Here is a 21,422-nt window from a genome sequence, read left to right as displayed (position 1 = left end):
AAACGGAATCGGAAAGTCCTTGCAATGTCTGTAAGTCCTTTTGGTGTTTTGAGTTGCAGAGAGATACCGTGAGAATGTCTGCAACAATTTGCTGTTGCAAAAAGTTTAACAAACATGGAAGATTGATAAAAAAAAAAAAAAACTGAAACCTAAATACTCGTCTTCTAAAATCTAAAAAAATTGAAATCAAATGAACAACAAATCCATAAATCGAGTCATAACTTAGTTGGAGGATTCAAAACTTTAAAATCATCATCCATCAATAAAAAGGCTTGTCTTTCTCTATAAGAGGTATTAGGGTTTTAGGCAGAATGAACGAAAGATAAATAAGAAGTGATGGTAGGGTTTAATTATTATAGTTTGTGGCCTTATTGATAAATTTTAGTTTTATTATTAATTTCATTTTGTACTTAATAGTAATTATGCAATCGGGTAAAAATGACAATTAACATTACGATTTAAATTAGGTGTAGAAAGATGTTATATGGGTTTAAATAAAATTTCCGATCACCAGAATACGAGGAACAAAAGAATATGTAATGTCGCGTCACACTTTCTTTGAATACCCTATGCTTTATCTTCTTTCTCTTTTTTTCGGATCATATGATATCTTCTTCAGTAAATTAAAAGGAAACCAATTAGGGGCCATTCAAAAGATGATATCTTTAATTAAGACATTAAAAAATGATAGAAGAGAATGCTATTTGGAATAATATTATGCGTCTATTCATCTCTCAAGGAGGACTTTGTAAGGTGTTACAATCCAATCAATAAGGAAAGAAATAATTTACATAAAATCATACTAAACAAGGAATCCCAAGATTATAAGAATATATACAAAAAATTAACACTCCCCCTCAAGTTGGTGCATATATGTCACACATGCCTAACTTGTGTAAAAATCTTGAAAATTTATGACTTGAAATAGCCTTTGTGAGGATTTATGTCAACTGATTTTCTGTTCTTATTGCCGGTACCTCAATTATTATCCCTTCTAACTTTTTTTTTATTGAAGAATCGGTCAACTTCAAAATGCTTTGTTCTATCATGTTGTATCATGTGCAATGTCACGGGTAACTTTTCATCACAAAATAATTTCATGGATTGATCATGTTCTATACCTAAATCCCTAAGTAGACGTTTAAGCCACAAAATTTCACAAATCCCTAAGGTCATACCTTTGTATTCAACTTCTGCACTGGAACAGGCAATCACATTCTGGTTCTTACTCCTCCATGTAATCAAGTTACCCCCAATGAATGTAAAATAACCTGATGTTGAGCGCCAATTGTCCACAGAAATAGCTCAATTTGCATCAGTATAACCTTCAACTCTAACATGGTTATTCTTTTTAAACAAAATCCCCTTGCTCGGACTTTCCTTCAAATATTGCAAAATCCTCATCACTGCATTCATATGTTGTTCTCTAGGATCATGCATGTATTGACTCACTACATTTAAGGCCTAGGCAAGATCTGGTCTTGTATGTGCCAAGTACATTAAACGGCCTACTAACCTTTAGTATTTCCTTTTGTTAGCTGGTACTTGATTGGGATCAATACTAAGCTTCAATCCTTCCTCCAATGGTGCAATTGTTGGTTGATAAACTGACATGCCAGTTTCTTGTAGAAAATCAATAATATTCTTCCCCTGAGGTAAGAGAATTCCAGAACTACTTCTCGATACCTCAATCGCTAGAAAATATTTTATAGATCCAAGGTCTTTCATCTCAAATTTTGTGGACAAGTCTCTTTGCAAGGCCGCATGTTCTTTGGGATCATTCCTGGTTACAACAATAGCATCTACATACATAAGTAGTGTAGTAAGCTTCCCATTTCGCCTTTTCAGGAATATAGTATGATCAGAGTTGCTTTGTCTGTAACCAAATGCCCTTATAGATTTTGTGAATCTACCAAATCATGCTTGAGGGGACTGCTTCAAACCATACACAGATTTCTTCAACTTTTACACCTTTCTTTTATATTTATCCGAAACATTACATCTCGGTGGAAGATCCATATAAATTTCTTCTGTCAAGTCTCCATGCATGAAGGCATTCTTCACATCGAATTGCCATAAGGGCTAACTAAGATTTGCAACAAAAGACAACACACACTGACTGTGTTGATCTTGGCCATAAAGGAAAATGTATTTGTATAATTGATTTCATATTTTTGAGTGTATTGTTACCAATCACGCCTTGAAGTTATGCACCGTCCCATTAGCTTTGTATTTGACAATATTGACCCATTTGCATCCCACAGGTTCTTGCCAGCTAGCATGTCTGTGATCTTCAATTCTTTATTCATTGCTGCTTGCAACATGGATCAGCTAAAGCCTCATACACACTATTAAGAATAGATGAAATAAATAATTGATAAATAAATGACTTATTTGATTCTGACAGGTGCATAATTACTTAATGGGTATAATACATTAGATTCAGGGTTAAGTTTATTCACTGGATACATAGCTTTGCATTTAGGGTCAGGTTCGTAAGTAAGTTTAGGAATACCTCAATCGACGCGGTTAGGGAGACGATGTGGTGGTAGTGCATCCGAGATCGAAGACATTGACTATAGTTATTGGGGCTCAAAAGTGGTGAGACCAACTGTGAGGTAGCTGGCAGTACTGAGCTTTTCGGTGGTGAAGAAGTTAGTAATGAGTTGTTTGGCGGTAAGGGAAGCAGTGAGTTGTCCGGCACTCGTCCCTTTCAAGGTTTTCAACAGTATTTCCATGTGAATGATCACCACTTGTCTCCAATAAATCACCACTTAATTCCAAGTCATTCACATCATTATTTTCTTGTGAATGATCACCACTTGCTTCCAAGACATCACCACTTACATCCAAATTATTCCAAATTATTCACAATATCCATATCCGAAATCGTATAATCAAGAGGGTTTGAACTTCTGTCGATTCTCCCCCATAAGTGAAGACTCAGAATTGGCAAAGTACATATCGGTTTTCATGGAATGCAATCCATAGTGAGAAACAATTTTTTCGTCAGAGGGTGATAACAGCGGTAACCTTTTTTATTTGAGGCATACCCTACAGACACACACCATAATGCTTGAGGTTCAAGCTTACTCTTCTACTGTTCACGCGAGGTGGAAGATTGGGAATAATAAGAGCCTCAACATGTGAGGCTATGGCCTAAAGTGGTGTCTGAAAATCAACTAATCGGGATCGAATACGATTAATGAGATATGCAGTTGAGGTGAAAGCTTTTCCCTAGTAGGATAATGGGAGACACCCCTGGAGTAAGGAAACACAAACAACCTCTAGTAGCTGACGGTTCTTGCATTCTGCAACCCCATTTTGTTGTGGAGTATATGGACATGTAGTTTGATGAACGATATCATGATTATCCAGAAAAGGCATGAAGTTCAGAGTTCACATACTCGCCACCATTATCACTCCAAGAACAGGTATCTGTAATTTATATTGTACTTCCACCATTTTGTGAAACTGTTGGAACAAAAAAGCAACTTCACTTTTGGATTTCATCAAACAAACCTAAGTCATATGTGTTAATCATCAATAAAAGTAACAAACTAATAAGCCCCACCAAATGTAGCAGTTTTTAATTGTCCCTAAACATCAGCATGGAGTATCATAAATGGAACTAAACTTTTAGTCAAACTGGATGGAAACGAAGTACGATGACTTTTAGCCAGTTCACTAACGTCACTTTAAAGCTAGAAACATCATTCTTAACAAATAGGCTGGGAAACAACCTTTTGTAAATAACCGAAAGAAGCATGTCCAACTCGACGATGTCACAACCAATCCTCCAAAACTTTATTCTACTCCCCCTGAGATCCTTTTATGGCAAGAGCTTGAGTCAACATCTAGGTACTGTTAGACAACTCCAAGTAGTAAAGCTTCCCCTTTTAAATACTGTCATCAATCGTCTTTTGAGTCTGAATGTCCTTAAAACACCAAAAGAATGCCAAAAAATCACAAGACAATGTAAAGCAAAGCTTATTTGAGCAACGGATAATAAATTATTATCAAGAGAAGGAACAACAAGGACGGTATAAAGAATAAAGGTATCTAAAAGAGAGACAACCTTCCCCAATAACAGAGGCAACATTGCCATTGGCAATAGTCACGACAATTTTGGTAAATGGTTTTAGAGTTTGTACCTGTCTAGAATCACAAATCATATGTTCAGTAGCACCATAATCAATTATCCATGTATTATTCATAATAGATGCAAAAACCTTTAAAGTTACTTGTATTAGTAAGCAAGGCAAACTGGTTCAACCATATGTTCGGAATCTACCTCCTAAAGGGAATAGATCGCTCCCCAATTACGCCATGAATTTTACGATCATTATCCTTTTGACCCCACAAGGCCTCAGTAAGGCCATCTTCAATGGAAAGGGCTAAAGGTCCATAAACAAAAAAAATGATCTGATTTGCCCATAAACTCATCTTCAACCGATACCCTGGCCATAATTCTATAGAACCCGCCAGACCATTATTTGGCCAAAGGACATCTGATCAAACGTAGCCCCCTTTTAGCTCTTTTTTGGGGTCCAACACCTTAGTTGCAATAATTTATTCAAATTCAATGGCTTGATTTGAAAATATCCAAAGGTAATGTAATTGAATTAACCAATAAATTTAAAGTATAAACTAAAAACTAATAAATTATTGACAAGACTATATTTAGGTCTTCAGTTGGAGATGGTATAAGAGTATGACCTGATAGTGTTCATGTAAAAATAATTTTTTGGAAGCAATAATTCTAGATAGGACTATAGTTAGCCCTTTTGGTTGGAGATGACCTAACAAACGGGAAGAGATAAGGAGACAAAGGGTCTCCTTGGTTTAGGCCTATTTCGAAGCACTCCCCACATTTGTCGTTGAAGGAGACCGCAAAAGAGACTGTTCTGACGCATGCCATAATAAGGAAAATTGAATGAGCATGGAAACCCATTTTGTTAAGAACTTGCTCTAAAAGATCTCATTCGACCCCATCATAAGCTTTGTTCATATCCACTTTCAAACCCAACTCAAAAGTCGTTCTTCGATTTTTTTATTTTGAGGTAGTGGAAAGCTTCATGAGTGATGAATATATTATCCTGAATTTGACGACCCAGTACAAATGCACACTAATGGTGATAAATGAGGCCAGGGAGATGATCTTTCAACGGATTGGCCAGTAACTTGGAGAGAATCTTGTAAGAAAAATTACACAAGCTAATTGAACGGAATTGGGAGATGGTTTTTGGGTTATTTAAGCAATCGAGTCTAAGAGGAAACAAGTATATAACAAAACCAATTTTCATTTTTAACCTTCCATATGGTTAGCATATCAAAATACTTTTCTTGCTTAGCAGGGTAAATGTGGTAACTAAATGAGTTTCCTGTCAATGCTAGCCATGACCAAGAAGGTAGGGAAGATATACATGCATAGGGGAATTTGGATAACTAGCCATATTTTGTACCACAAAATGATTTTTAGCCTATTTTTTATTATTCTTACAAATTTAACCAAAAATGCACGCAAAAGTTCTACATTGCTCCTCCTTTCTCCCTTGTATCTTGACTCTCTTCCCCCTCTCTTCGACTCCCACCAATCCACCCCAGCCCCACCACCCACACCATTTCTTCTCCCAAATCCAGTTAGGCTCTCAAAACTGATGCAAGGTAATATGTTTGTCGGAATGAAAAAATATATAGAAAAACAAAAGGAGTAGCGAGAAGATTGCCCCATTATTGTCTGGTGTTAGCAATGTAAGCATATGTTTCCTTTTTCGCATAAATCGACCTTACTACATAGAAGGCTTTCCCAGGCTTATCAAGATGCTGCAAATCCGATTTTAAATAATTAAATACGGGCTTTCGGAAAAGAAGGTTTTTGTGATATCCATGAATGTTATAAAGTAGTTGTAAGGCCGTATAGGGAAGATGGGAGGATGAAAGAGTTTGCAATCCATAATTCAATACCTAAGACTAGCATCAGTCATAGTGGGTACGACAGTGGTGGTGGATTTGGGAGAAGAGACAGGTGGTGTGGGAGCTAGGAAAGAGGGGGAAGAGACAAGGGAGAAGAGAGGGGGCAATTTACAACTTTTGTATGAATTTTTGGTTAAATTTGTAAGAATAATAAAAAGTAGGCTAAAAATCATTTTGTGGTACAAAATATGGCTAGTTATCCAAATTTCCCATATGTATATATACATAGAACAATGGAGAACCTACTTCATAGTTCATCGGAGGATCCTCGTGCTTGCCGGCGCATTTGAGCTCCCCATGACATATGTTGTTCTCTTCTACCATCCTTGTTCATGCTTCTTGTCTTTAACTCAGAAAGCTGATTTTGCCATCGGTTCCTCCAGTTGCCAAGATCCTTCACTCCTTGAAATTGTAAACAATCGAAATTGAAATTCAACGCCATTCTAGAATAGGAAAACCATTAACTTCATCAATCCACACGTTTATAGCTGATAAAAACAAACAAGAGAAGCTAATATGTATGGAAGATTTAAACATAACCCAAAAATATATACCTGATCGAATTGTATCGTCTTCCAGAGAAGGCAAGGTGAAGACCCCTGGCCATGTCTTGATCATACAAAGCTTTCCTTCTCAAATTAGACAAGATCTCATAAGCCTCCTGAACTAGGATAAACTTCTCCGTATACTCCACTACCCAACTCGGAGGGGACACATCTGGATGGTACTTTCGGATTCGGATATGCCCAGAAGCTCGTAGAAGGTGAGCTCCTTGTGCTCTACCACCAACCCATCGTTGATTGCGGCATTCGCCTTGAGTCTAAGCTACCCGGACCGGTTCCAGAAGGAGAAAACTGGTTTGGGGAAGAAGAAGCAGGGTTTCGAGTCAGGTATGGGTATGTTGTTAGGGATGGTTTTGTGGGATGTTGGGATGTGGAAGCAGGATTCGCTTCCTGTTCTTGAGATTGCTAATCAACAGCTCTGCATCTCATTCTCTCTCTCCAGCAATGTTTTCGGCTTTCTATATTTTGTATATGCTTTTTATCACAAATAATCTTTGAAATTTACCTATCCCACTAGGATGATTATTGAAATTGAAAATCAATCAATGTAGTCTCTAAAAATAGGTGTGACAAATCAATGTGGTATTTCCGTTACAATTCTATAAAAAATTCTGTTATGTGCTAACATGGCACATAAATGGATCTTGCATATATAATTAAATATTATTATGTGAATTAAAAATATTTAAATAATAAACAATAAAATTTTATTTTTTTTTATAATTAAAAACTTTAAAAAGAAAATTAAGAAAAAAAAAAAAAAGAAGATGATTGACTGTTCATCATCTTCTTTCCCGTGAATTTGGGGCAATGGAGTCCACCATATTAAACACTGCTCACTGCTTTCCCTTTCCTCCTCCCTCACCGCCCTTCCTTCCTCCTCTCTGTTTGACAGCCACCAACTCTCCACTTCTTCACTCTTCAAATTTAACCTCTTGTCAAAATCCAGAAGCCATAAAAGCGTGGCCATTTCTCTCCATTTTCCTTGGCGCCTCTGCTGTCACATCCCGGCCCGGGGCGGAACCAATTCCCGGGCCCGCTCCACCACCGTAGCACGATATTGTCCGCTTTGGGCCCCGACTACGCCCTCACGGTTTTGTCACATCCCGGCCCGGGGCGGAACCAATTCCCGGGCCCGCTCCACCACCGTAGCACGATATTGTCCGCTTTGGGCCCCGACTACGCCCTCACGGTTTTGTTTTTGGGAACTCACACGAGAACTTCCCGATGGGTCACCCATCCTGGGAATGCTCTCGCGCACTACTCGCTTAACTTCGGAGTTCCCATGGAACCCGAAGCCAGTGAGCTCCCAAAAGGCCTCGTGCTAGGTAAGGATGGGAATATACATTTAAGGATCAATCCCCTGGGCGATGTGGGATGTCACAATCCACCCCCCTTAGGGGCCCGACGTCCTCGTCGGCACACACGCAGCCAGGGTTAGGCTCTGATACCAATTTGTCACATCCCGGCCCGGGCCGGATCACTACCCGGGCCCGCTCCATCACCGTAGCACGATATTGTCCGCTTTGGGCTTACCATTCCCTCACGGTTTTATTTTTGGGAACTCACGAGCAACTTCCCAGTGGGTCACCCATCATAGGATTGCTCTAGCCTCATTCTCGCTTAACTTCGGAGTTCCCATGGAACCCGAAGCCAGTGAGCTCCCAAAAGGCCTCGTGCTAGGTAAGGATGGGAATATACATTTAAGGATCAATCCCCTGGGCGATGTGGGATGTCACAGTTTTGTTTTTGGGAACTCACGAGCAACTTCCCAGTGGGTCACCCATCATAGGATTTGCTCTAGCCTCATTCTCGCTTAACTTCGGAGTTCCTACGGAACCCGAAGCCAGTGAGCTCCCAAAAGGCCTCGTGCTAGGTAAGGATGGGAATATACATTTAAGGATCAATCCCCTGGGCGATGTGGGATGTCACATCTGCCCTCACGAAAACACTGACTTCCACCGTCGATTTCTCCACCTTCGGAGATCCAATCCCAAGGCTTATCGTCCTCGCCTTCTTCTTCACCCAGGGCTTCATCAAGACCGGACTCCAATTTCGAATTGCATACTAGGCTCATCACATTATCAAGACTGGACGCCATAGGCCCACAAGATCAGACTCCGACTTTGAACCCAGCGACCAAACCTAGAAAATGCCATTCTTCTGAACCCCAGATCTTCTTTTTCTTTTACAAAGTTTTTAATTATAAAAAAATAAAAAATGTTTTTTATTGTTTAAATTAAATGTGTGGGACCCATTTATGTGCCACGTCAGCATATAATAGAAATTTTTTACGGAATTGTAACGAAATGACCACATTGATTTGCGACACCTATTTTCAGGGATTACATTGATCGATTTTTAATTTCAGAGATCATCTTGATGAGATATTTAAATTTCAGAGACCATTTATGATAAAAATCTTTTTGTTTATTTACTATGGATTGTGGAGAAAATTAGAATCGAGAATGTTTAGAAAAAATAGAAAGGAAATGGAAAGTTTAATACTTGTGGACAATGGCGGAGCCATAATTTCAGGAGAGGAGAAGCCTTTCACAAATATAAAAAAAAATATCCAATATCAATTACAAAACTACTAACCAAAACATCATAATAACAAATTCATTGGTAATGATTGATAGGAGCATATTTATGCGACTTTATTATCTTATTTCTTTGCATTTACTTCTTTAATTTCCATTTATTTTGATAGTTTATGTTATTTTCGTATTATTGTAGGTCCAGTTGGTAAAGACAACAATAAATAGTCAAATGGAGCAATTTGGGGCAGTTTTGGACTTGGATTGGATAGCATGCGTGGATAGCATATGGGTTGGACGTTTATGGTGTTTAAATGGTATTAGACATGTGCTAAACCCTTAAGAAATTAAAGTTGAGGCTTAGAAGACAAGGAATTACACAAGAAAAAGGAATCCTAGTTGGAGAGGAACCTTATCTTATCTTATCTTATCCAAACATCTTATCTACAGCTGCAAGAAGGGATCCTTATCACATTCCAACACTTCCTATCTAATTCTAGGAGTCCTAAAATAATTCAAACAACCTAATCCTTTTCCTCCTGGGATTCAGCTATGCCTTTACCCTATATATACACATCATTGCCACAAATAAGAGAGACAAGTGTGCCATGCCTACCATTCATCCATTGAAGTTGTTGGAATTTTCAGAGTTCTTGCTATCTTTGTTTTAAGTTTCAATGTTTATTTTAGATTGCTTTTCAGTTATGATGAACATGTGTAACTAAACTTCTTTTTAGATAGAGGTGAATTCGAAGGCATGATCATATTTTTTATATAAATTGATTACATCCAGTTATTGTTTCATAAAACATGAATGCGCTTTACTTATCTGCTTTATAGAGAACTTATTCTTGTATGTTTATTAAGGGTGCACACTTAGTTTGCATGCAAGGATTTGATGTTAGAGAAACAAGACATGGCGATTGCTAATTTTCAAGCTTAAATGACAGATCTTACTTGTCTTATGTCGCAGTATATCGAAAGGTCCATAATGCAAAGTGTTGCTACATTTGATATGTGAAGGGAACAACTTATTTTCCAACACTTACAATCCAGGTGGGAGTGATCATTCAAATTTTATGTGAAGGGAACCTCAACAAGTTCAACAAGAAGGCTATTGGCAACCATCTGAGGAGTTCTATCCAAGACCTATGCAGCCACCATCGCCTCCCCCACAACAATCCTAACAAAATTCAGGTTTGTCAATGGATTATGATAAAATTCTTCAAACACTAACTTCTTTGACTCAGGGTTTACAAGACTAAGCTAAAGAGATAGGGGACGTGAAGAATCAAATTGGACAGATCACATAATTCATGAGACAAATTAGAGAACAAAGCAAACTTTCCAGGTCAACCAGTGTCAATTTGATGGGAGATTTTGAAATCACTAAAGCAATCACTTTGAGAAGTGGTATGGAGGTTGTAGGTGATTTGAAGGTGTCCAACCATAGCCTAGAAGTAGACAAAAAAAAGCTGTTGTCCAAAGAGGAGGAGGAAGACTCAGCCACAACAAGCTTAGAAGAAGCTTTGCCGTAACACCTAATTGTCTCTAATCCTATTGATGTAGCTACCCTAGCTCCACCACCATCCAATTCTAGTAAGGTTGTTCCGACTTCAATTCTTTCTAACCTTATTCCACCAAATATACCTTTTCCTCGTAGGTTTATGCAATCCAAGAAATAAGAGAGTGAAAAAGACATATTTGAAACCTTTCCAAGGATTCAAAAGAAAGAAGTGGCCGGGGAATATCTAGAATTCATCAAAGAGGATATACTTGAGACAACCATCCCCGAAGAAGTTGGATGTTATGACATGGGACAAGTCACTGCTCTCACATCAAATCTGGCCGAGAGCAACGTTCTTGAAACTTTTGAAGTAATGTTTGTCCTTAAGGTCTTGTTGTAGCACACAGGTAAGCCACCTCCTCAAATTTCAATTTCGTTTTCTACTAACATGTTGTTGATTTCAATGGTTCAAGCACCATTCTAAAATTTAAACCATTACCGGATCATTTCAAGTATCACCTTCCTTTCAAAGATCCAAATCGATGCCGCTGGTCCTAGTAAGGATTAAATGGAGTTATCGTCCGGCTGGAAGACGTTAAAACAAGCGCTTCTTCGAAGGCAACTCATGTGTTCAAACAAAGAGACATTGGAATTTCTGGCTCCTATAACCAGATTTGCTTTCTTTTTCCCTTTTCTTTATTGTTTTTACTTTGCCATGATTATCTTGTTTGCTAGTTATCTTTTGTTGCTTTCTTGTTTAAGTTTATTTTTGAAACATTTAAGTGTTTTTTTTTTGGGGGGGGGGGGGGGGGGGTGGTTAAATAGAATGCTTTTCATGACTTATCTTCGAATTTCACCACCTATCACTACTAATGTTGTTATTCACTGTTTTAAAGTATTTTATTGTGCATCATAAAAACAAAATTTAAAAAAAAAAAATCTAAAAAGTTTGAGAAAATACCAAAAAAGAGTCATTTTTGTTGCTTGTGTGTGTCTTAGGGTACCTTCCAACACAATGATGAGGATTTGGTTTTTAAGTGCATGACTATTAAAAAAAAGTTACAAACATGGGTGGACGTTTGATATGCTCTTTGGTTAATACTTAGTTGTAGTTGTCATTTACGAATTCACATGTAATCACAAAGAGAAAAAAATCAGTTTTGTAACATGCTTGTAGGAAGAAACTCAAACTAACGCTACAACCCTGTGAGACTTGAGCCTATTCTTTGTTTGGAGAGTTATTAATCTGCGATATTCTTGCTTTCTAAAGTCGTTGCATGATCTCATTATTTCTTTGCTTGGTTGCTACTTAAAATGCTTTTTCATCATTTTAGTTCCAAATACTAGAACTCATGCCTATTTCATTCAAAGCATAAAATTGATTGCATAACAAATAACAAGATGAAGTTGTTTAGTTACCACCAGAGCCAAAAAGCCTTATCCCTTGCATAAGCATTGTAGGTTTAACCCCCTTGAGTCTTATTTAGCCTATTTTCTTTGTTAGCTTGCATTATCCCTACCTAACCTAGTATAGGAATGTCCATACCCTTGTTCTTAAAGAATAGTGAAGCATGACTTGTTGGAAATTCCTTTTGATCTACGATTTGCAGAAAAATAAGTGTGGGGGAAGGATTTGTTCTTTTGAATCCGGTGAAGTAGTTCTTATGTTTTATGTTTCAAAAAAAAAAAAAGGGGGGAAAAAAAAAAGAAGAAGAAGAAAAACTTTAAAATCTGTGTAAATAATGATTTTTAACATGTCATGTTTCATTGGAAATCCCTGAGGTAATTGTTGGAAGGTTTAGGTTTTGTTTTGTTTTCTTTGTTTTGCTTGGAGACTAGCAAAAGCTAAGTGTGGGGGAATTTAATAGAAACACATTTATGCGACTTTGTTATCTTATTTCTTTGCATTTACTTCTTTAATTTCCATTTATTCTGGTAGTTTATGTTATTTTCGTATTATTGTAGGTCCAGTTCATAAAGATGACAATAAATAGTCAAATGGAGCAATTTAGAGCAGTTTTAGACTTGGATTGGATAGAATGCGTGGATAGCATATGGGCTGAATGTTTTTGGTGTTTGAATGGTGTTAGACATGTGCTAAACTTTGAAGAAATTAAAGTTGAGGCTTGGAAGACAAGGAATTACACAAGAAAAAGGAATCCTAGTTGGAGAGGAACCTTATCTTGTCTTATCTTATCCAACCTTATCTTATTTTATCCAAACCTTATCCTACTTTATCTTATCTCCAGCTGTAAGGAGGAATCCTTATCACATTCCAACACTTCCTATCTGATTATAGGAGTCCTAAAATAATTCAAACAACCTAATCCTTTTTCTCCTGGGAACTGTGCCTTTACCCTATATATACACATTATTGCCGCAAATAAGAGAGACAAGTGTGCCATGCCTACCATTCATCCATTGAAGTTACTAGATTTTTCAGAGTTCTTTCTATCTTTGTTTTAAGTTTCAATGTTTATTTTAGATTGCTTTTCAGTTATGATGAACATGTGTAACTAAATTTCTTTTTAGTTAGAGGTGAATTTGAAGCCATGATCATTTGTTTTATGTAAATTGATTACATCCAGTTATTGTTTCATAAAACATGAATGCGATTTACTGATCTGCTTTATAGAGAACTTAGTCTTGTGTTTATTAAGGGTGCACACTTAGTTTGCATGCAGGGATTTGATGCTAGAATATAAGGGAATTTCACCTAATCGTTATGAACTTATTTTTGTAAGTAGTAAAAGTCACTAGTCATGATTGAGTTAAGTAAATTCTTAGCAGGAGTATCATGCTTTTCATAGTTATGAATGCTTTGTCAATACTTATGATTTTCATAGAACTTAATGATCTTTGAGATGTATCTCTATCATGCTTTTCATAGTTAGGGAACTTGAAGAGAATAGTTGAGTTGCGTCGCTGAGTCCAATTCAATGAACTTTGGAAAATTTGAGAGTTAATTAGTTCTTTTCACAATTAATTTGGGGCATTGTCCTTCATGGTTTATAGGAAGAATAACTGGAAATCGATTTGTATGCATATGTTTCATGTGTGGAGAAGAATCCTTTAGCTATCCTTTCATCCATATTTTATTCACAACTTAATTTACTTGCTGATGCGAGAATTACTTGACACTCAAATTAAACCCTCGTTTGACAATTGTAGTAGAATGGATAAGTGAGGGATCGTTCTAGACCGGGGATTAGGAGGGCTTGCTAAAACCTTCTAAATTGACTTAAAAACATAAAAACACAATATAAAACACTATTTAATGCTCGAAGAAAGCAAAACTAAAAATAAGAAAGATTAAGACTAAGACTTCAACGAAATAGGGGGGGGGGGGAATTGGATTTGGACGAATTTAAACTAAAATGAATACTTGGAAACAAAACAAATTGTAAATATGGATTTGACGGAAATGAATGGATGGGAAGCTAGCTAAGGGTTCTTTCTCTACACATGATATTTATGCATATGAATCAATTTCCAGTTATTCCTTCATTGAATTATGAACGACAATGCCCCAAATTAACCGTGACATCACTAGTTAACCCTTAGATTTTCCTTATATTATTGGATTGGATGGCATCATTCGACAACCCAAAACATTCTCAAAAGTTCCCTACATGTCATCATAATAGAGATACAATCGAAGATCATTAAGAATAATGAAAACCATAAGCATTGACAAAGCATTTGTAACTATGACATCATGTTACTCATGCTAAGAATTAAACTTAACGCGATCGTGACAAGCGACCTTCACTACTTTCAAGTATAAGTTAGTAACGATTATGTGAAACCTTCTTAAACTTTAGCCACATATTCATGCATGCTAATTAAGTGTCGACCCTCAATCAACAAACACAAATAAGTTAATCATCAAATAGTTAAGCCAATTGCATTCACGAATCAAGAGTTCATAACCGGAATTCATCAATTCATATCACATAAATAAACATGGTATTGAAATCACCCCTAGCCAAAAAGGGTTTAGTTCCTCATAACTTTGAAATCAAAGAAACACCTAAACATTCCAACAACTCAAACTTGAATTGTATGAACGTTTAGGCACTCTTCTCTTCCATTACAAAACAAAGAGAATTGAATTTAAACATTGAAATCAAAGAAACGCGTAAACATTCCAACAACTCAAACGTGAATTGTATGAACGTTTAGGCCTTCTTCTCTTCGTCTTCGTTGTAGCACAAGGACTAAGGGATGTTGTTGGTGTGTTGAATGGATTGGGGGATTATGGAAATGGAAGAAATGGAGGAGAAAGGGAAGGGAATGGTGCAGAAAATGGAGAGACTCACGGCTAGGGAGAAGATGGAAGTGTTTGTGGTGTGTTGTGTATGAAAAATGAGATGTCCATGAATGAATGAATGCAAGGGTATTTATAGGAGTAGTGGAGGGAACATATGGCTATGTCATTTGTAGGTGAAGTAGGTGGATGTTGTAGGTGAAGTGGATGTTGTAGGTGAAGTAGGTGGATGTTGTAGGTGAAGTAGGTGGATGATATGTTAAGTGATAAGTGATAAGTGATATGATATGTGGTTATGATATGATAAGTGGTTAAGTGGTGATGATAAGTGATAAGTGATTAAGTGATATGATATGTGGTGATGATAAGTGATAAGTGCATGTGGGTTAACTAATGAAGGAAATGCATGTGCAATGACAATGTGTTAGAATGGATGTGTGTTATGCATGGCATGATTGGGATTAGGAAAGGTTTAAATGTCCTAAAACTAAAGAGAACAAGGTTCTAACACTTTGGCTCCAATTAGGTCTTCAATTTCGTCCAACACTTTGGCTTCAAGCATAAGCTATCCGTCCTTAGCCCAAAAGTGCTCCAAAAGTCTCCAAAATGCATCTTTTTGCTCCTTTAGCCCTTTCGACCTACAAACACACGAAAATAGCTTAAAGTACTAAAATAACTAAAGAAACATAACGTAAATGCACGAGAGCAAGCCATTTAAGTCGCATGAAAATGCTCCTATCACTTGCTGCCTTTTACTTTTGTTTTAATTAAATTTATCCAAAATCTCTCCCCTCATTGTTTTAATGTTAGTTTAACTTAGTTTTCAATTTTTTAAATTTATCTCTCCCCTCATTGTTTTAATGTTAGTTTAACTTAGTTTTCAGTTTTTTAAGTTTAATTTGTGTTGATTAACATCCCTTCTAATCCTCGGAATAGAATGATCCTTACTTACTCATACTACGATTGTATAATTTATAGGGTTTAATTTGTGTTTTAGTTTTTACCACATCAATGATGTGTTTGAAAGTGTTTTGAAAATGATTGAAGACACTTTTAATGAAAGTGTTTTTAGAATCAATGCTTAGTTAAAATGTAAGTGGATCCTCAAAAGGAACTTGAAGTATTTCCTGCAAGAAATACATAATCAGTGATTCTTCCAAAATTTCACTTATAGTGCTTTTGGAACATAAATCCTCCAAAGGAACTTGAAGTATTTCTTGTAAGAAATACATAATTGGTGATTCTTCCAAAATTTCACTTATAGTGTTTTTGGAACCTAAAAGCACTTTCACCAAAAACGTTTTCAGTCATTTTAAAATTACTTCTAAATATGTAGAACATTAATCGTTGCATGATAACCTTGTCATCTATACTATTAAATTTAATAGAGAGAATCAATAAATAAAAAAATTTAAAGCGCAACACTTAAATAAGAGAGGTAAGATAGAGATAAACAATAAAAAGTTATAAAGAATAAGATAGATTTCACAAATCTTATTGTTGTTAAATTAATTTGAATTTGGTATGACAATATATGTGAAATTGAATAGCTTTGTAGATTTGGAGTCTTGCTTCTAGGTTGCACTATGAAGAGAAAAATTAAAGTATGTTATAAATAGGTCAAACTTAGAGATTTAACCTTTACTAGTAACAGGAGAGAAGCAGGTGTAAAATATTACATTGTAACTATAGCACAAGAGGATAACAAATAAAGGAGGTAGGAATAGATAATGATGTTATTGATCTTTTTTTCTTACTTTGTATTTTGATAGTACACAGAGTGCTCTATTTATAGAGCAACTCCAACACACAACTTTTGAAAAACACGATCTCCTTCATTTCCAAAGTCCACGTTACTATGTGGATATTGAAAAACCTACCAATGTTTTCAATATCACTGTGGGCATTCATTAACCCAATAGTATTTTCAACACTCCCCATTGGATGCCCACATATCAACATCAGTTGCCTCGTTAAAACATTGCTCGAAAAAACCCAGTGGGAAAAAACGATAGCGAAGGAAAAAGAGTACAACTTTTCTTGGATTGTTATGCTTATGTTGCCTCGTTAAAACCTTGATAGGAAAAATCCAGTGGGAAAATCCTAATCGAAGGAAAAAGTGTAGAATATGCATGTATCATGGATGCTCCCCCTGATATATATCTCCCCTAAATTCCGCATTTTCCCAATTTAGCTGTTTGGTAAGTCGATGTAATCCGATACTCTGCACTATCTTCTGAAACGTGCATTTTGGTAGAGATTTGGTGAACAGGTCTGCCAGATTTTCATTGGAATGGATTTGTCTGACTTCAATAACTTTAGCCTTCTGAAGCTCATGTGCACTGAAAAACTTTGGAGATATGTGTTTGGTCTTATCGCCCTTGATGAATCCTTCCTTCATTTGGGCAACACAGGCTGCATTATCTTCATGAATGATAGTTAGAGTGTCTGTCTTTGAAATTAGACCACATAAATTCCGAATATGATGGATCATTGATCTTAACCAAGAACATTCACGACTTGCTTCATGTAAAGCAAGTATTTCTGAGTGATTTGAAGATGTAGCAACTAATGTTTGCTTTGTTGAGAGCCAAGAGATTGTTGTATCTCCATTATTGAACACATATCCATTTTGTGAGAAGGCTTTATGCGGATCAGAGAGAAAACTAGCATCTGCTTATCCAACAAGGACCTGGTCATTTGTGGATTTCTTTGAGTAGAAGAGACCCATGTCTGTTATCCCACAAAGGTATTGCAATACATCTTTGACTCAATGACGAATTGTTGGAGCAAAGTTATACCTTGCTAACAGGTTGACTAATAAAGCTATATCTAGTCTAGTACATTGTGCTAAATACAATAAAGCACCTATTGCGCTCAGACATAGTACTTCTGGACCAAGGACCATTTCATCATCTTCTTTTGGATGGAATGGATCTTTCTTAATGTCTAGAGAATGAACGACCATTGGTGTGCTGAGAGGATAAGCCTTGTCCATGCTAAATTGCTTCATGATTTTTTCAATGTAAGCTAATTGGTGGACCAAAATTCCACTAGCACAATGCTCGATCTGCAAGCCGAGACAAAATTTTGTTTTTCCAAGGTCTTTCATTTCCAATTCACTTTTAAGATATTCAGCAGTTTTATTGAGTTCTTCAAGGGTTCCAACTAGGTTTATATCATCGACATATACTGCCACTATAGCAAATCCAGAGTTGGATTTCTTAATGAACACACAAGGGCAAATGACATTGTTGATATATCCTTCTTTAATCAAAGACTCACTGAGATGATTATACCACATTCGTCCATATTGTTTCAGCCCATACAATGATCGCCTTAATTTGTTTGAGAGAATATGTCGTGGTTTGTTAGTTGTTTCAGGCAACTTAAGTCCTTTTGAGACTTTCATATATATGTCAGCATCTAATTCTCCATATAGATACGTAATGATGACATCCATAAGTCGCATGTCAAGTTTTTCTGAAACCACTAAACTTATTAAGTAACAGAACATAATTGCGCCCATTACAGGAGAGTATGTCTCCTCATAATCAATTCTAGGTCTTTGCGAAAAACCTTGTGCAACGAGTCGTGCTTTATATCTTGCAATCTCGTTGTTCTCATTGTGTTTCCTTGTGAATATCCATTTGTAACCCACGGGGTTTTACGCCAGGCGAGGTTTGGACTACTGGTCCAAAAAAATTTCTCATTTCCAAGGAATTTAATTCTACCTGGATTGCATCTTTCCACTTAAACCAATCTTGTCTCTGTTTGCATTCATCAACAGAGCAGGGCTCAAGATCATTACTTAATATTATTTCAGTGGCTGTCGCGAATGCGAACATGTCGTCGATGATTATTTCATTCCAATTCCACAATTCATTTGTACAAGCATAATTTATAGAGATTTCTTTGCTTTCATGTATCTCTGTTTCTTCAGGTACATGTGTCTCATCAAGGACATTTTTTTTCTTCTGAAAGTACAGAATCATGAATTGTCGATGTATAATTCATTTTTTCTTCTTGAATGATTTCATTTGGATTCAGTTGTGCCCTCGACTTTCTCTTTCGAGTGGCTAAATCTTTTGAACCTAAAGGTCTACCACGCTTTAGGTGTGCACCAGATGAATCATTCGCTGCCACTTTATTTTGTCCAACAGAGACATCAATTCTTGTAGGTTCATTTGCAGCTAGTATATGTGATTTTGTCACTTTCATAGCATCATTAAATGCGTCTGGCATTTGATTGGCAATACTTTGAAGATGAACGATCATTTTCACTTCATTTTCACATTGAGTGCTACGTGGATCAAAATGAGATAAGGTGGGAACAACCCATGTCAGTTATTTCCGTTATTCTGGAATGGTCTTTTCTCCCCCTAACGACTGGAAAACTGTCTCATCAAAGTGACAATCAGTACAACGAGCTGTAAACATATCACCTGTCAAGGGTTCCAAATATCTAATGATAGATGGTGAATCAAAACCCACATAAATTCCTAGTATGCGTTGAGCTCCCATTTTAGTTCGTTGTGGTGGTGTAATAGGTACATAAACAGCACAACCAAAAACTCGTAAATGTGAAATGTTTGGTTGATGCCCAAACACAAGTTATACTGATGAGTATTTGTGGTTGGCTATAGGTCTACCAATGATGTAGCATGTAAGATGGTATGTCCCCATGCAAAAACTGGCAATTTGTTTTCATGAGCAGAGTGCGAGCTATTAATTGAAGCCGCTTGATCAATGCTTCTGTTAAACCATTTTGAGTATGGACATAAGGAACGGGGAGTTCAACATCAATGCCCAATGTCATGCAGTAATCATCAAAAGTTTGAGAAGTAAATTCACCAACATTATCAAGTCGGATTAACTTAATGGGGTAATCTGGGAACTGTGCTCACAACTTAATTATCTGAATAAGAAGTCTCGCAATTACATTCCGAGTAGACAAGAGACAATCATGTGACCATCGGGTAGATGCATCAACCAAAACCATAAAATATCGAAATGATCCACAAGATGGTTAAATAGAACCACAAATATCCCCTTGAATTCTTTGCAGAATGAAGGGGATTCAACATCAACCTTTAGTTGTGATGGTCTAATTACCAACTTCCCTTGAGAACAAGCCTTGCAAGGGTTATCATTTGAGATAGCAATGTGTCTGATCAATAATGGATGTCCATTAGAGTTGGTAATGATTCTACACATCATGGTAGATCTTTGGTGACCCAGACGGTCATGCCAAAACATGTAAACTTTTGAATCAATGAACTTCTAGTTCTTGACAGTATGTGATTCAACTGTCTTTATGTATGTATAATACAATCCACTCATCAAACCACGCAACGTCTCCAATATACGCTTCTGGGTATCATTGGAGGTAATGCATAGATACTCCACATTTTCTGCACTTTTTGTTTCAATGTGGTAACCATTTAAACGTATATCTTTAAAACTCAACAAATTTTGAGTAGATTGAATAGCGTACAACGCATTCTGTATGGACAATATTGTTCCATTTGGTAACATAATCTGGGCTTTCCCTGAGCCTTCAATCACATCTGATTGCCCTGATATTGTTGTTACCCTTACTTTTGTAAGCATCAATCTTGTGAAATACTTTTGATCTCGAAATATTGAATGCATGGTTGTGTTGTCTGCAAGACAAATGTCTCCGCTATTTCTCATGTTTTGAGAATGACCATAGTTTTTATCCATGCTCTCTGAGAAAGGAAATCACAGTTAAAGCAAGTTATAACAGGAAATCTAAATGTCAGTTTTATTGAATCTGAAATGCTAGTTTTGAACTACAAGTTCAATACATCAAACATAAACGATTTAGTCAGACCAATATACTTCATTCCCCCTTTCCACAATGAAGTCCAAGACATCTAGGTGGGTTGTGTTCAACTGCCTTGATAAGTCACACACTGGATCAGGTATATCCATTGGTTTAGCCTGGTCGAGAAAATTGGTCTCGACACCCTTCTCCTTGAGGGAGGCTTGATACAGATCCACCAGATGTTTTGAGGTGCAACAAGTACGTGTCCAGTGCCCATTGCCACCACACCTGTGGCAGGCTCCTTCAGAACTTATGGGAGCATTGTTCATATGAGCTCTTCCTTTGTGGCAATTTACAATTTTGAAGCTTGGGCTTGAATTATGCCTTGGAACCTGGTTGTGAAACTGGACACCATGATTTTTGCCTTTCTCGTTCCATCGTCCTCGCCTGTGGCCACATCCTTGTTTATGATTATTGCCACTAGAGGATGTGGCGTTCACTTCGAGGGAAGCAACATTCACTTCTAGGAATGGTGCAAATCCAGTAGGTCGGGCATGATGATTTTGCAGTAGAAGCTCATTGTTTTGTTCAGCAATCAAGAGCACAGATATCAGCTGGTTATATTCAATGAAGCCTCATGCTCTATAGTGCTACTGCAGGAGCATATTGGAGGCATGAAAGGTGATGAAAGTCTTTTCTAGCGTATCTTCCTTAGTGATGGTTTCCCCACAGAGTTTCATCTGGGAACTAATTCTGAATATTGTAGAATTGTACT

The 21,422-nt window shown here is 36.9% G+C and overlaps 1 pseudogene; it reads right to left on the bottom strand.

Annotated features, from left to right (window-relative positions):
• Positions 1-3,540: 3,540 nt before the first annotated feature.
• Positions 3,541-6,963, bottom strand: LOC137738333 (chaperone protein dnaJ 20, chloroplastic-like; annotated as a pseudogene).
• Positions 6,964-21,422: the final 14,459 nt, after the last annotated feature.

This window comes from Pyrus communis, chromosome 6 (assembly GCF_963583255.1).
Source record: "Pyrus communis chromosome 6, drPyrComm1.1, whole genome shotgun sequence".
In the NCBI taxonomy this organism is placed as follows: Eukaryota; Viridiplantae; Streptophyta; class Magnoliopsida; order Rosales; family Rosaceae; genus Pyrus; species Pyrus communis.
This window is presented reverse-complemented; position numbering and strand designations above follow the sequence as displayed.